The following is a 16,313-nucleotide window of genomic DNA, read 5'->3' as shown; positions in this document are numbered from 1 at the left end:
CAAGTGAATTTCCCCCTCATTTCTAGAAATCTTTTGAGAGTAGTAGAGGAAGGGCGATTTCCAGCGTCATTCAACCACCAGTGAGCGTTGTAGAACCACCGTCGCCTTCAACCCTTTGTTCTTGGAGTTCTTCATTTTTGGGAATTCAATTTCCTTGGAAGTTCCTTCTTTGATCCAACAGGTAACCTTTCTTCTGTGGAAACTTGTTTGTTGCTTTATTTTATTTTCCTTCCCTGTCTATGGTACGCCGACCCGGTCAAATTTGAGGACGGCAACCTGTTGTTTTGACGCCTTCACTTCAAAAGTTATGCCCCCGTCCTGAGCCAATTCTCACTAGTAGAAAATTTCTTAAAGGTGGCTATTTAAAGGTGGCCCTTGTTTAACAAGGGCATCCTTTGATTGGAAAAACAGAAAATAAAAAAAATAAAAAAGAAAGTTTTCCCTCCTCGTTTAAGGGAAGCGCATCTTTTGAGTTACTTCTTGTTGCTTCCCCGTTGTTCTTGCTGCTCCCCCTTTGTACCCACTCACGATTCTCCCCCAAACCCCACCGATCGGCGACATACCGCAACCACCACACCACCACCACCGCCACGCCAATTCTGCTTGCTGCTTCTGCTCACCCCACCAATTCTGCGGACTGCTTCTGCTCACCCCACCCCCGTTTGCGAAGTTCAATTCTCTAACACTACTACCACCAGTGTGCACCTCCTCAACCTGCGACGAAATTTTACATCCCCTTCCGCCTAGTTCTTCTCCTGTCACAAGGTTAGGGTTTATCTCAATGTTCTTCTTTATTTCAAAAATTATTTCGTTTGGTTGATTTCAGAATAGGGTAATTCTAGGGTTGCCTTGTTATTTGGTTAATTTAATGGCCTATGTGAATTTTATCCTTAGATTATTTGATAATTGAATTACATTGATATTAAAACCATAGAAATGATTCAGTGAAGCAGATTCAAGTTCTTTTATTGGAGTAGAGTTGAATCTAGAGTTGGAATAGAAACAGCATGCATTGAGAACTTTGATTTGAAGTAGAATTAATGAATTACCAAGATAAGAGTTCAGTTTTCATATGATTAGCTCATGTTATCACTTTAGTATCTATATTTGGTAATTGTTTGGGTGCTCATGAATATGCATATTCTATCGTTTCTTACTTTCCCACATTCTTATTTTGTTTTCTTCACCTGTTTTTTCCCTTGCTGCTGTTTTTGTTCCTATTTATGTCTTTCTGGTTGTTCCATGCTCGATTTTTTGGTTTGCTACATCCTTAGTGTTCATTTCTTCATCAATAACTATGTCAATTAGACTATGGAACTCATAGTAGACACAAATATTTGTCCAAGTGTCAAACTCGGGTTTTTATTGTAAGTTTCAATGATTTTGGTTCACAGAAAGTGTTGAGAATGAACGGTTTCTTTAGGTAAAATGACGTGAGTCACATTAATCAATAGTTTAACCACAACGGGTGTTAGTGACAAAAGTGGTTCTCTGCTTTCTAGGGCTGTCTTATAGTTCAGAAAAGCTGGTTGATATAGAGGATTATCTTTCTGTTGCTAAGGATGATTCAGACCTTGTTTTTGTGGTATATCTCACCATCTCGTAATATCTTGGTGTTTCCATGATCATTTTATGCTCTACATCCTTTTGGGTACTGTTAATATGATGATGTGTCCACTTGTGACTTCAGGTGGGTACAATGGTCCACGGCGAAGTTAGCAAGGAGTCAACAACTGACTATATTTCAGGTAATTATTGTCATCAATACTGGTACTACTACAATTATTTTTAGTGTTTTAAGTTTGTTTTTGTAAGATGCATAATTTATCTGTACAGAAGATTCATGTTTGTGTCGGTAATTCGGCATGTACCAAGTAAAAACCTGGTTGGGCAGACTGGTAAAATGGAAAGTTCTAGACCTGAAATGGTTATTGAAGTCAGAAAGGGTTATAGATTGGTGTACATACTTGACTAGAGTTGAATTTTTGTTGGATTTAGTGGTCCTCACCAAGAGTCGTTTGTTATAAATTCATGCAAAGTCATTTAACCAACCAATCTCCTTTATTCAAATATACCAATTAGTGCCATTTTCCACCAACTTCATTACTCCCATCATTAAACATATTAAAATATCATTGAGCTGAACTTCTAGCTTATTTCCCTTTGCGAAACTTGTACAATAAAAATATTTATAACTCTAAACTACTAAATCCAATTACTTGAAAAAAAAACTCAAACTAAAAAGAGAAAGAGAAACTGAAAAACAAAACTCAAACTCAAACTAAAAAGAGAAAGAGAAACTGAAAATTGTGTTTGAAATAAATAAGAATCGAAAATCTGATTTACTAAATCCAATTACTAGCTGCTATATTCTCCTCGCTATTGCTGCGAACTGCTATTCTATCCTTCACTACTGCTGCTTCCTCAAAACGAAAATAAGAAGGCAACTAACTAAATTCAAAGCTGGAAAAACGAAATTCAAATTGTGAAGCTAAGAATTCTGAGTTCTATCCTCTAATCTATGCGCTAATCTCTATCCTAATCGTAGCTCCTGCTGCTCTATTCTATATGCTAAGCTTCGACCAAAAACTAAACTAAAAAAACTGGACTCCTTCAAATGTTGCAGCGACTCTCTTTTATACCCAGCCCGTGCTTCTGTGCGCCCACACAAGAGGGTCTGTGTGCGCGCACAGACCTTTGCGCCCACACAGCTGTAGTCTTTGTGCACGCACATAATTCCTAGAGCTTACTGCATGATTTTTGCAGATTTGTGCGCCCTTACAGGCAGGTTGTGCGCGCGCACAAACTTGTACCTCTACTATGTTGTTGTTCTGTTTGTTGTTGCTGATCTGCTCGTGGATTGGTGCTATTTGCTTGCTTCGTGTGGGGCTGTTTTTGCAGTTTTCTTGCTCGCATGACAGTAGCTTCATGAACGACGACAATAAATGATTTAGCAATGACAGTATACGGAAGTGCTGTGACAGGTTACACGGAGCCACTGCTGTTGTCAACGCTCATGTATGTAGCTGCTGTTGTATGGCTGCAATGTTATTGAGTTGCTGTTGGTTGTTCGTTGCAGTGGCCTTGGTTGCTGTATGTTCTCACTGAATCTTGGTCTTTAGCTGAAAATTTTATTTTAAAAACTTTGACTCGTGAAGACCATGCATCTGTAGTTAGTCTGAATTTGCTTCCCTTTTGACTTTCAGTCTATCTTTTTATAATTATAGATGATGTTGACACACGTGCTATCACTTGTAGATTGGGGAAGATGGGAGTCTTATTGGTGTGCTGAGCACATAAGAAACAAAATCAGACAACCAACGACTCTTAGAAATGGCTCATTCTAGGACATTGTCGGTAATATTTTCTTCCTGCTGAGGTTGGAAAAGGCAAACTGTAAATTTTGCTTTAATGTTGGGATTACAATTATGCAGATGTTGATTTGATAAGTGGTGTTTCTTGCCAAGCTCCTTAAATGGGTCAACAAAACTGACGATGAATGGGAATTTTATACAAACGGCAGAACTGGGGAAACTTTTAAGGTATGTGCTTTGCTGCTATTGCTATATTTATTATGACCATATGTTTAACTATTAACTCTCATTCATTGTTTCTTTTTGGATGTTTTATAAAATTGAAGGTGGTAGCTTACGGATTTTGGTATCAAACATACCATTTTGAGGCGTCTGGCATCATATGGACGTAACATTATTGTTGTTCCATCAACATGGCAAGCACAAGAGACACTGAAAATTCAACCAGGTGGCGTTTTCTTTAGCAGTGGCCCGGGAGATCCCTCAGCTGTACCATATGTTGTTGATACAGTGAAGGAATTAATTGGACATGCCCGATATTGGAGATCCCTCAGCTGTACCAACTGCCGGGTCAAGCATTGGGTGTAAAACTTATAAAATGAAGTTTGATCATCATGAAGGAAATCACCCTACTCGTAATATAAGAAACGGCCAGGTTGAAACTAGCGCACAGGTACTATATTCATAAGTAATTTATTGTTATCCCGCTGTTAATCCTGTAGTTTTTTCCCTCCAACTGGTTTTGAGTTTTTCTTCATTTTTTTACTCGCACTGAGTTTCAATAATTCTCTTTTGTTAGGTTATGATACATATGACAATTCATAAATCATGCGGAAAAACCATAAAGCCAGGAAAGCATATTATTTACACATAATCATTTAGCATAGTTTAGATGCATACTCTTTGTTGCGTGCCTTCCCTAGCTGCGCCCGAACCGAACAAGAACAAGTCTTTAAGACTCCAAGTGTCGTCCCTCCGTAGATAGTCCACAGCACGTCCGGATCCGCCTTAAGCTTGACCAACTAGGATCGCCCTTAAGGTACTTAGAATTTTCGTCACTTATAGGCAATTGTGTGACTGAATTTTTGCTCTCAAAAATCACTTTGAATACTTGAATACTCTATGTAAATATGTGACCCTAGGCACCTATTTATGGAGTTATGGAAAAGGATTTGGAATCCTATTAGGATACTAATTTATTTAATTATAATCCTACTAGGACTCTAATTAAATAAACTAAATCTTTTAGGATTAGATTTAATCATATGACAAATCCCGGTAGCCTTAGGATTCGAGTAACACACTTCGAGTGATACGCTAGCACCGCACGCAGGCCTTGCAGCCCACGCACAGCGCCAGCCCACTCGTCGCAGCCCCGCGCGCGCGCCAAGGCCTTTGCTGGGCCTGGCCTTGCGCTGGACCGGGCGTGGCTTGGCAGCGTGTTTTTGGGCGCTTGGGCTTGCTGAGCGTAGGCCTGGCTTCGTGCTGGGCCTTCGTCTAGCAAGTCTCGTCCGATGCTAATTCGTACGACGCGCTTCCGATTAAATTCCCGATTCCGGAATTTATTTCCGATACGAACAATATTTAATATTTCCGATTCCGGAATTATTTTCCGATTCTGACAATATTTCCGATTCCGGCAATATTTCCATTTCCGATAATATTTTCCGATACGTACCATGTTTCCGTTTCCGGCAACATCTACGACTTGGATAATATTTATATTTCCGATACGATCCATATTTCCGTTTCCGGCAATATCATGGTTTCCGGCAATATTTCCATTTCCGATAATATTTTCCGATACGTACCATGTTTCCGTTTCCGGCAACATCTACGACTTAGATAATATTTATATTTCCGATACGATCCATATTTCCGTTTCCGGCAATATCATCGTTTCCGGAGCATTCATTTCTTGCCTGTGACGATCTCAGCTCCCACTGAAACCAAGATCCGTCGATTCCGAATATCCATAGATGGAGTATTTAATGCCATTAAATATTTGATACGTTTACGTAATATTTGTGTGACCCTACGGGTTCAGTCAAGAGTAAGCTGTGGATTAATATCATTAATTCCACTTGAACTGAAGCGGCCTCTAGCTAGGCATTCAGCTCACTTGATCTCACTGAATTATTAACTTTTTAATTAATACTGAACCGCATTTATTAGACTTAACATAGAATGCATACTTGGACCAAGGGCATTATTTCCTTCAGTCTCCCACTTTCCTTAGGGACAAGTGTGCATTTCCTAATTCCTTTGTCGCTCGATGCTTGCTCTTGAACATAAGGTAAGAGTTGTCATCCTTATTATGTCCAGAGGTGTTCCTCGGTTTCAGAGTTCAACTGATCAAATAGACAGATAATCATAGCCTATGATTCATCCGAGCACGGCCATGCATTTCACAGTTTCTAGCTTTCCGAGTGACCTTGTACAACTTTTAAGCATCTCATCCCGATTTATGGGAGGACAATACCAATCTTGCGATCTTGAGATTAGACTTCGTTTGATAGGTGATTACCTGAGCGTTGCTTTTATAGCCTCCTTTTACGGTGCGACGGTTGGTCAACGTCAAAGCAACCAGTTCTCAAACAGGTAATCTCAAATCACTCAGGTATTGAGGATTTAGTGTCTAATAATTTTAATGAAATTTACTTATGACAGATTTTCATCTCTTACAGTAAAGTTTCATAGGTCTTGTCCGATACTAGTCTTCCCAAAGTAAGTATCTATGCAAATGATTATGACATTGCCATGTCCACATAGTTCAAGAAACAGAACTACTAGTCATCTTGCATTCTAATCGTGTAACGTTTTCTATGCGTCCAATTTTATAGAAAACTCCGACTAGGGACCATTTTCAACCTTTGACATTCAAGTTCACTTGATAGACATTTCTTAGTCACAGGACTGGTCCTGACAGTCTATCTTGAATATATCGTCAAATTGAAGGGACTCATCATTTAATAAACCACAAATTAAATGGAAAAATGAATTCTTTTCATTTGTTGTGAATGATTAACCAATAATGTTTTACAAAGATTTAAACTCTAAAACTTTAAAACATTAAACAGGGAAATCAAAGCCATTCTCCAATATGCTTGATTCCCATAGCTGCATATGCGAGTTGTGCTTCGCCTGCGGCAGAGGTTTAGTCAATGGATCTGATATGTTGTCATCAGTTCCAATCTTGTTTATCTCGACTTCTTTTCTTTCAACGAACTCTCGTAGAAGGTGAAATCTACGAAGTACATGCTTGACTCTCTGGTGGTGTCTAGGCTCCTTTGCCTGTGCAATAGCTCCGTTATTATCACAATACAGGGCTATTGGTCCTTTAATGGAGGGGACTACACCAAGTTCACCTATGAACTTCCTTAGCCATATAGTTTCCTTTGCTGCTTCATGTGCAGCAATGTACTCCGCTTCAGTTGTAGAATCCGCAATGGTGCTTTGCTTAGCACTTTTCCAGCTTACTGCACCTCCGTTGAGGCAGAAGACAAACCCAGACTGTGATCTGAAATCATCTTTGTCGGTTTGGAAACTTGCGTCCGTATAGCCTTTAACAATTAATTCATCATCTCCACCATAGACCAGGAAGTCATCTTTGTGCCTTTTCAGGTACTTCAGAATATTCTTGGCAGCAGTCCAATGCGCCTCTCCTGAGTTTGACTGGTATCTGCTCGTAGCACTGAGTGCATACGCAACATCCGGGCGTGTACATATCATAGCATACATTATTGAACCAATCAATGATGCATATGGAATCCCATTCATTCGTCTACGCTCATCAAGTGTTTTTGGGCACTAAGTCTTGCTTAGAGTTATTCCATGAGACATGGGTAGGTAGCCTCGCTTGGAGTCCGCCATCTTGAACCTATCAAGCACCTTATTGATATAAGTGCTTTAACTAAGTCCAATCATCTTTTTAGATCTATCTCTGTAAATCTTGATGCCCAATATGTACTGTGCTTCTCCTAGATCTTTCATCGAAAAACATTTCCCAAGCCAAATCTTGACAGATTTCAACATAGGAATGTCATTTCCGATTAGTAATATGTCGTCGACATATAATACTAGGAAAGCAATTTTGCTCCCACTGACCTTCTTGTATACACAAGATTCGTCTGCGTTCTTGATGAAACCAAAGTCACTGACTGCTTCATCAAAACGTATATTCCAGCTCCTGGATGCCTGCTTAAATCCGTAGATTGACTTCTTTAGCTTGCATACCTTTTTAGCATTCTTTGGATCCTCAAAACCTTCAGGCTGTGTCATAAACACAGTTTATGTTAAAACCTCGTTTAAGAAAGCAGTTTTGACATCCATCTGCCATATTTCGTAATCGTAATATGCAGCGATTGCTAACATTATCCTAATAGACTTTAGCATTGCAACTGGTGAAAAGGTTTCATCGTAATCCACACCGTGGACTTGCCTGTAACCTTTTGCAACCAATCTAGCTTTGAAAACTTCAAGTTTCCCATCCTTGTCCTTTTTCAGTTTGAAAACCCATTTGCTTCCAATGGCTTGGTAGCCATCTGGCAAATCGACCAAATCCCAAACTTGGTTTTCAGACATGGAGTCTAATTCAGATTGCATGGCTTCTTGCCATTTCTTGGAGCTAGGGCTCGTCATAGCTTGTTTGTAAGTCGCAGGTTCATCACTTTCAAGTAATAGAACGTCATAGCTCTCGTTCGTCAAAATACCTAAGTACCTTTCCGGTTGAGATCTATATCTTTGCGATCTACGCGGGGTAACATTTCTAGATTGACCATGATTCTCACCAGATTCTTCTAAAGATCTCTGAGTTTCATCCTGAATGTCATCTTGAGCATTCTCTAGAGTTTGTTGTTCGACTCGAATTTCTTCGAGGTCTACTTTTCTCCCACTTGTCATTTTGGAAATGTGATCTTTCTCCAAAAAGACACCATCTCGAGCAACAAACACCTTGTTCTCAGATGTATTGTAGAAGTAATACCCCTTTGTTTCCTTTGGATAGCCCACAAGGATACATTTGTCAGATTTTGGATGAAGTTTGTCTGAAATTAATCGTTTGACGTATACTTCACATCCCCAAATCTTAAGAAAAGACACATTTGGAGGCTTTCCAAACCATAATTCGTACGGAGTCTTTTCGACAGCTTTAGACGGAGCTCTATTTATAGTGAGTGCAGCTGTATTTAGTGCATGTCTCCAAAATTCTAATGGAAGTTTGGCCTGACCCATCATTGACCTGACCATGTCTAGCAAGGTTCTGTTCCTCCGTTCCGACACACCGTTCCATTGTGGTGTTCCAGGAGGAGTCAATTCTGATAGAATTCCACATTCTTTCAGATGGTCATCAAATTCATAGCTCAGATATTCACCGCCTCTATCAGATCGCAGTGCCTTAATCTTCTTGCCTAATTGATTCTCTACTTCACTATGAAATTCCTTGAATTTGTCAAAGGATTCAGACTTATGCTTCATTAGGTAGACATAACCATATCTACTGAAGTCATCAGTGAAAGTGATAAAGTAGCTGAAACCACCTCTAGCATTTGTACTCATTGGTCCACATACATCTATATGGATTAAACCCAATAGTTCATTTGCTCTTTCTCCAACTTTAGAGAAAGGTTGCTTTGTCATTTTGCCAAGTAAACATGATTCGCATTTACCATAATCCTCTAAGTCAAATGGTTCTAGAATTCCTTCCTTTTGAAGTCTTTCTAAGCGTTTCAAGTTTATATGGCCTAATCGACAATGCCACAGATAGGTGAGATCTGAATCATCCTTTTTGGCCTTTTTGGTATTTATGTTATATACTTGTTTGTCGTTATCTAATAAATAAAGTCCGTTGACTAATCTAGCAGATCCATAAAACATCTCTTTAAAATAAAACGAACAACTATTGTCTTTTATTAAAAAGGAAAATCCCTTAGCATCTAAGCAAGAAACTGAAATGATGTTTTTATTCAGACTTGGTACATGGAAACATTCTTCCAGTTCCAAAACTAGCCCGGAGGGCAACGACAAATAATAAGTTCCTACAGCTAATGCAGCAATCCGTGCTCCATTTCCCACTCGTAGGTCGACTTCACCCTTGCTTAACTTTCTACTTCTTCTTAGTCCCTGTGGATTGGAACATAAGTGTGAGCCACAACCTGTATCTAATACCCAAGAAGTTGAATTAGCAAGTATACAGTCTATAACGAAAATACCTGAAGATGGAACGACTGTTCCGTTCTTCTGATCTTCCTTTAGCTTTGGACATTCTCTTTTGTAATGGCCTATTCCATCACAATAAAGACAGCTTGATGTGGATTTGTCCTGCTTTGATTTAGCATCGCCCTTGGACTTTCCACTTTTCTTGAACGGTCTCCTTCTAGCCTTGAGTAATTCTTTGGCTTCACAGTCCAGTATTATTTCAGCCTTTCTGACAAGGTGAACAAATTCTGCAACTGTTTCTTCTCTTGGTTCACTTAGGTATAGTTGCTTGAAACGACCAAACCCACTGTGTAGTGAATTGAGCAAGATAGAGACTGCCATCCTTTCGCTTATTGGTGTTCCTAATAGACTTAGGCGATCAAAGTATGAACGCATAAGATCCACATGGAACCTCAGTGGGACGCCTACCCTCTGTTTAGTGCGAAGGAGCTGAACATGTGTTTCTTGGACTTCCATCCTATAACACCTGTTGGGAGAACTAACCTTTAGACCAGACATTGATTCAATCAACTCATGGACGTTCAGGTCCCTGTCCTCCGTGCTTCCACGACAGATATCCCTCAGATTCTTGATGAGCGTAAAAGGTTCATAGGCTACAAACCTTCTAGCCCAATCATCAGGGATATTGTTCAGCATGAGACTCATAACCTTTTTGAGATCCGCATCCCAAGCGTAAAATCTCTCAGGGGTCATGTCTCTGGCATAGTAGCTTGGCATGGGATGTGATAGTACATACTCAAGTCCATTGAGTTTGACTATTTCAACTAGCTTAGCTTCCCATTCAAGAAAATTTGCCAGGTTCAGCTTGACCATAAGCTCAGAACCCATGATGATGTTTTGATTGTTATTTGCCATATTTAAAACTACAATTGAAAAGAATAAACAAATAAATAACCATTCACAGTTTCTCTTAATAAACTTAAATTCTAGCATACATGCATAATTCAATGTTCATTAAGCATTTTATTCAAGTTATGTGTTCCGGCAGGTGTGAATAAAATGATTCCAAGATCCTAAAATCATTGAAGAACTAAGCACAGTTTGTCGACTTAATCCTAAAACATCTTAGGTAAGCAAAAGCCTTTTGCTAATAGTCTAGAAACTATTCTTGGTTGATAGGTACGTCTAAGAACTAGGTAAACCTATCGATTTTGCCACGACATAAAAGGACTCCTTACTTATATCGTTGAGTTTCACCAAAACTAACATGTACCCACAATTATTTGTGTACCTTGCCCCTTTAGGACCAATAAGTAACACCTCGCTGAGCGAAAACTATTACTAGATTGATGTAAAGGATATCCAAGCAAGTGTATATTTTGGCATGGCACCTTTTAACTCAATTTTTAAGTTTGGAACTTAAGGCTCTTACTATGTTGGTTAGATTTTAAGTGAACTAAAATCCTTAATCATGCAACATAATCAGGCTTTTGATCTCATGCATTTTAAGACATATTTAAAAGCAATAAATAACTTAAAACATGCATAAGATAAATGTGATCTAGTATGGCCCGACTTCATCTTGTAGCTTTAACTTCAAAGTCCGTCTTGAAAATCTCCGTGGGAGGCACCATTTTCTTCAAATAGAATAAGCTATAAGTAAAACTAATTACAACTATTTGATGGTACGCAGACCATATTTGAATTGAAAAACAACTTTGGTACTTTAGACCAATTACATTCAAATTAATGGTACGCAGACCATATTTTCTATCCTATTTGGGCCATACTAGTCACTTCATAACCTGCAAAACAGTACATATACAATATATACCATTCACCCATTCATTATCATGAATGGCCCACATAGCTGGTTAGTAAAACACATTATGCATCACGTAAACATTTGCAGCAATTAATCAAGGGCACCAATAATCTATCAATTATTCAGTCCTTATTAATTTTAATCAACTTGTTTTAACCTTAAGGATTTGTAGACCTAATCAAGAGTTTATGACTAAAAAGGGCTCCCACTTAAACCAATAAATTCATATGCTTTACTAATTTTAAACATAAAAATGTATTTCTAGTCTAGCCGGAAACATACAAATTTAATTAAAATTTAAAGCTCATATAAATTTATAATTGAATCCAAAAAGTTTAATTTAATTTCAGTCGTATTTAAATTAATTCATGATTTTAATTTTAGTAAAATAATTAGAATAAATAAAATTTATTATAATTACAATATTCAAAATTAAAATCCAAGAAAATAATTTAAATTATTAATTTTAAAATTAATTAAAATTACGTAAACTGAAAATTTCAAATTAAAAATTTCAAAACGATCTAATCGCAACGCAACAATCCCACGCATCGCACGCCCATGGGCCACACGCACACAGCCATCGTTGGCCATGTGCGCGCAGCCCATGCGTTGCCTCGCATCGCTGCTGCTCACCATCGCAAGGCATCACGCATGGTGCTCGCTGCGCGCGCCAGCGCTCGACGCACGAGCATGCTGCCGCAGCCCATCGCTGGGCGCAGCGCTCGTCGCACGTCGCAACACGCACCCGCACGCCATCGCTGGGCGCAGCGCTCGTTGCACGCACAACAAGCACTCGCACGCCATCGCTGGGCGCAGCGCTCGTCGCACGCACAACAAGCACTCGCACGCCATCGCTGGGCGCAGCGCTCGTCGCACGCACAAGAGCGATCGATGCTTGGCGCAGCACTCGTGGCACGCGAGCTTACGCTCGCTGCGCGCGAGGCTCCGCACGCTTGCGCGAGGCAGTGCGCGCTGTGGCGCAGCTCGCTTGCTTCCCACACGCGACTGCTCGTGCCTTGCTCTCGCCCTCGCCCATTGGCCCATTGCACACAGCCCACGACACAAGGCAGGGCTGCTGCCTTGTGCTCGTGCACCATGGCCTTGCTCATTGCATTCGTACCGCATGGGCGACGAGCTCCCTTGCTCGTCGTCACATGCCCGCACTATACAACACCCCTTAAGGGTAACACGTAGCGTCCATTGCTTTGTGCGTGCAAGTTATATGAGCGAATCGCATAAAAATTTAAAATTTATATTCAAAATTAATGACAAATTAATAAATAATATTAATTTCATAATTTTAGGGCGAAAAAATCGAAAATTTATTATTCAATTGATTTCCGATTAACATGGATTCAAGTCTAGGTCATAAAAATTTAAATTTTAACATAAATTTACAATTTTTATGGTGGTTTTTAATCATAGGTATCTAATTAAATTATAACTAATTATGAAAATCAAATTAATTCTAAATTATTCCAATTTTCAACAAATTAATCATAATTACAAATTAGATTGCATAATTAACAAGGCTAGGCATTCAAACTTGTTAAACATATACAGTAGGTCAATCAAAAATTCAAGATTTATCAACAAGAATCGCAAATATTTAATTTAACATCTTAAATTTACGAAATTTTGCATTCGAAAAACTAAAACTTCCGAAAAGTCATAGTTAGGCTTCGAATTTGAGAATTCTGGGTTCGGCCGAAAAATATTACTTGATTTGGATGAGTAACGAAGAAACTGCCTCAAAATTTTAGAATGCCTTTTACATGCGGAATTGACACAAAAATCACTCGATTTGGATGAGTAACGAAGAAACTGCCGAAAAACTGCGTACGTACAATTAATTAACAATTACGAAAATTAATCACCCCTTTTAATTCTTGCAAATTTGTAATATTTAACCATGTTCATGCAATTTAGATTATGAAAATAATAAGAGGCTCGTGATACCACTGTTAGGTTATGATACATATGACAATTCATAAATCATGCGGAAAAACCATAAAGCCAGGAAAGCATATTATTTACACATAATCATTTAGCATAGTTTAGATGCATACTCTTTGTTGCGTGCGTTCCCTAGCTGCGCCCGAACCGAACAAGAACAAGTCTTTAGGACTACAAGTGTCGTCCCTCCGTAGATAGTCCACAGCACGTCCGGATCCGCCTTAAGCTTGACCAACTAGGATCGCCCTTAAGGTACTTAGAATTTTCGTCACTTATAGGCAATTGTGTGACTGAATTTTTGCTCTCAAAAATCACTTTGAATACTTGAATACTCTATGTAAATATGTGACCCTAGACACCTATTTATGGAGTTATGGAAAAGGATTTGGAATCCTATTAGGATACTAATTTATTTAATTATAATCCTACTAGGACTCTAATTAAATAAACTAAATCTTTTAGGATTAGATTTAATCATATGACAAATCCCGGTAGCCTTAGGATTCGAGTAACACACTTCGAGTGATACGCTAGCACCGCACGCAGGCCTTGCAGCCCACGCACAGCGCCAGCCCACTCGTCGCAGCCCCGCGCGCGCGCCAAGGCCTTTGCTGGGCCTGGCCTTGCGCTGGACCGGGCGTGGCTTGGCAGCGTGTTTTTGGGCGCTTGGGCTTGCTGAGCGTAGGCCTGGCTTCGTGCTGGGCCTTCGTCTAGCAAGTCTCGTCCGATGCTAATTCGTACGACGCGCTTCCGATTAAATTCCCGATTCCGGAATTTATTTCCGATACGAACAATATTTAATATTTCCGATTCCGGAATTATTTTCCGATTCTGACAATATTTCCGATTCCGGCAATATTTCCATTTCCGATAATATTTTCCGATACGTACCATGTTTCCGTTTCCGGCAACATCTACGACTTGGATAATATTTATATTTCCGATACGATCCATATTTCCGTTTCCGGCAATATCATGGTTTCCGGCAATATTTCCATTTCCGATAATATTTTCCGATACGTACCATGTTTCCGTTTCCGGCAACATCTACGACTTGGATAATATTTATATTTCCGATACGATCCATATTTCCGTTTCCGGCAATATCATCGTTTCCGGAGCATTCATTTCTTGCCTGTGACGATCTCAGCTCCCACTGAAACCAAGATCCGTCGATTCCGAATATCCATAGATGGAGTATTTAATGCCATTAAATACTTGATCCGTTTACGTACTATTTGTGTGACCCTACGGGTTCAGTCAAGAGTAAGCTGTGGATTAATATCATTAATTCCACTTGAACTGAAGCGGCCTCTAGCTAGGCATTCAGCTCACTTGATCTCACTGAATTATTAACTTGTTAATTAATACTGAACCGCATTTATTAGACTTAACATAGAATGCATACTTGGACCAAGGGAATTATTTCCTTCATCTTTTTCCCTGCTGCACTCTGTACACTATTAACATAAAAATGAAATAAAAACATATATAAATCAAGGGAGACTAAAATATACTCCAGTTATGTTAAGTCGAATTAAGTGTCCTTAGGTTCATTTGTGGATAGTTGGGATCGAAAATGCCATTTTTGGCCATAAATGACCTATATCGAACCATAGGCGTGCATAACGAACTTGAAATGAGTTCATAAACATATAACTAATCATATGAATCATGAAAAAGGTTTAGAGTGTGGAAATAGGTTTGTTTGTTGGTAGTTGGGATCGAAAATGCCAAATGACCTATATCGACCCAAATGACCCATAGGCGTGCATAATGAACTTGAAATTAGTCTTATAAACATATAACTAATGATATGAATCATTAAAAAGGTGTAGAATTTGAATATAAGTTCGTTTGTTGATAGTCGGGATCGAAAATGCCATTTTTGGCCATAAATGATCTATATCGACCCAAATGACCCATAGGTGTGCATAACGGACTTGAAATGAGTTTCATAAACATATAACTAATCATATGAATCAATAAAAAGGTGTAGAATTTGAATATAAGTTCGTTTGTTGATAGTTGGGATCGAAAATGTCATTTTTGGCCATAAATGACCTATATCGACCCAAATGACCCATAGGCGTGCATAACGAACTTGAAATGATTTTCATAAACATATAACTAATCATATGAATCATGAAAAACGTTTAGAATGTGGAAATAGGTTCGTTTGTTGGTAGTTGGGATCGAAAATGCAATTTTTGGCCATAAATGACCTGTATCGACCCAAATTGGCAACAAACCAAATAGACTAAAGCCATAATTTTTCCAGAAAAATGCGACCAATCAAGTGGAGAGAAGGAAGATGTTCGTTGTAGGGAGGAGGAAGAAGAGCAGTGAGGACGAAGAACAATACAGAGGACGAAAATGGAGGGAGGAAAAAGAAGGGGGCCTTTTTATTAGGTGAGATGAAAAGAAAACAAACAAATAAAAGAAATTGGCTGAGTTACAAATTTAAAATGGTCATAATGCCACGTCATCCATTAACCTGTGCTAGCAAGTCGCATTTGAAACGAGCCCTTTAAAAATAGATTAATACTTAAGTTTGTGTTATTCTTAGTTAAATGAAATCTCAACCCTTTTGAAGAAGACCAGCAAAAGGTTTTTTTTTTTTAGAATCAAATTTTTGTGTTTTCTTTAGTTATTTTTTCACTTTTTGATTGGAAGTGAGAAAGAGAGTTTGCATACTCAAAATATATCATCAATGCTCGACAGAAAGAAAGTGGTAATTCTAGAACATGCAATAATTCAATTAAAAATATTTACCAACAGATTACCACCAATAAAAATGGTCTTCGAGCCTGTAGACTACATCTTTCAGGCACTTGGGTTGCTCATGGTTATAGCGACCGCTTTTCTTTCTTTCACAAACTTCTGTATTCCCACTTCTAAAAAGAAAATTGAAAATTTTGATACAAGAATTGCTTGCTTTAGAGGTTGTAGTTTGCTGGCAAGTGATCGTATAGAAACTCCAACTTTAACTGAACTCAATGTTGATATATTAGCATTTTGAGTGATCATAAACGAGTAAATGCAGGATGTAGCTAGAA

At 38.8% G+C, this 16,313-nt stretch overlaps 1 long non-coding RNA gene across 1 annotated transcript; it reads left to right on the top strand.

Annotated features, from left to right (window-relative positions):
- Positions 1-418: 418 nt before the first annotated feature.
- Positions 419-4,079, top strand: LOC110775919 (uncharacterized). Its single transcript, XR_002529905.2, has 6 exons — positions 419-765; positions 1,691-1,748; positions 2,767-3,093; positions 3,259-3,357; positions 3,435-3,542; positions 3,641-4,079. It is a non-coding gene; the product is annotated as an uncharacterized lncRNA (long non-coding RNA).
- The last annotated feature ends 12,234 nt before the right edge of the window (positions 4,080-16,313 follow it).

Source organism: Spinacia oleracea, chromosome 2 (assembly GCF_020520425.1).
Source record: "Spinacia oleracea cultivar Varoflay chromosome 2, BTI_SOV_V1, whole genome shotgun sequence".
Classification (NCBI taxonomy): Eukaryota; Viridiplantae; Streptophyta; class Magnoliopsida; order Caryophyllales; family Amaranthaceae; genus Spinacia; species Spinacia oleracea.
Note: the sequence above shows the minus strand (reverse complement) of the source record. Positions and strands in the feature narration are given on the sequence as shown.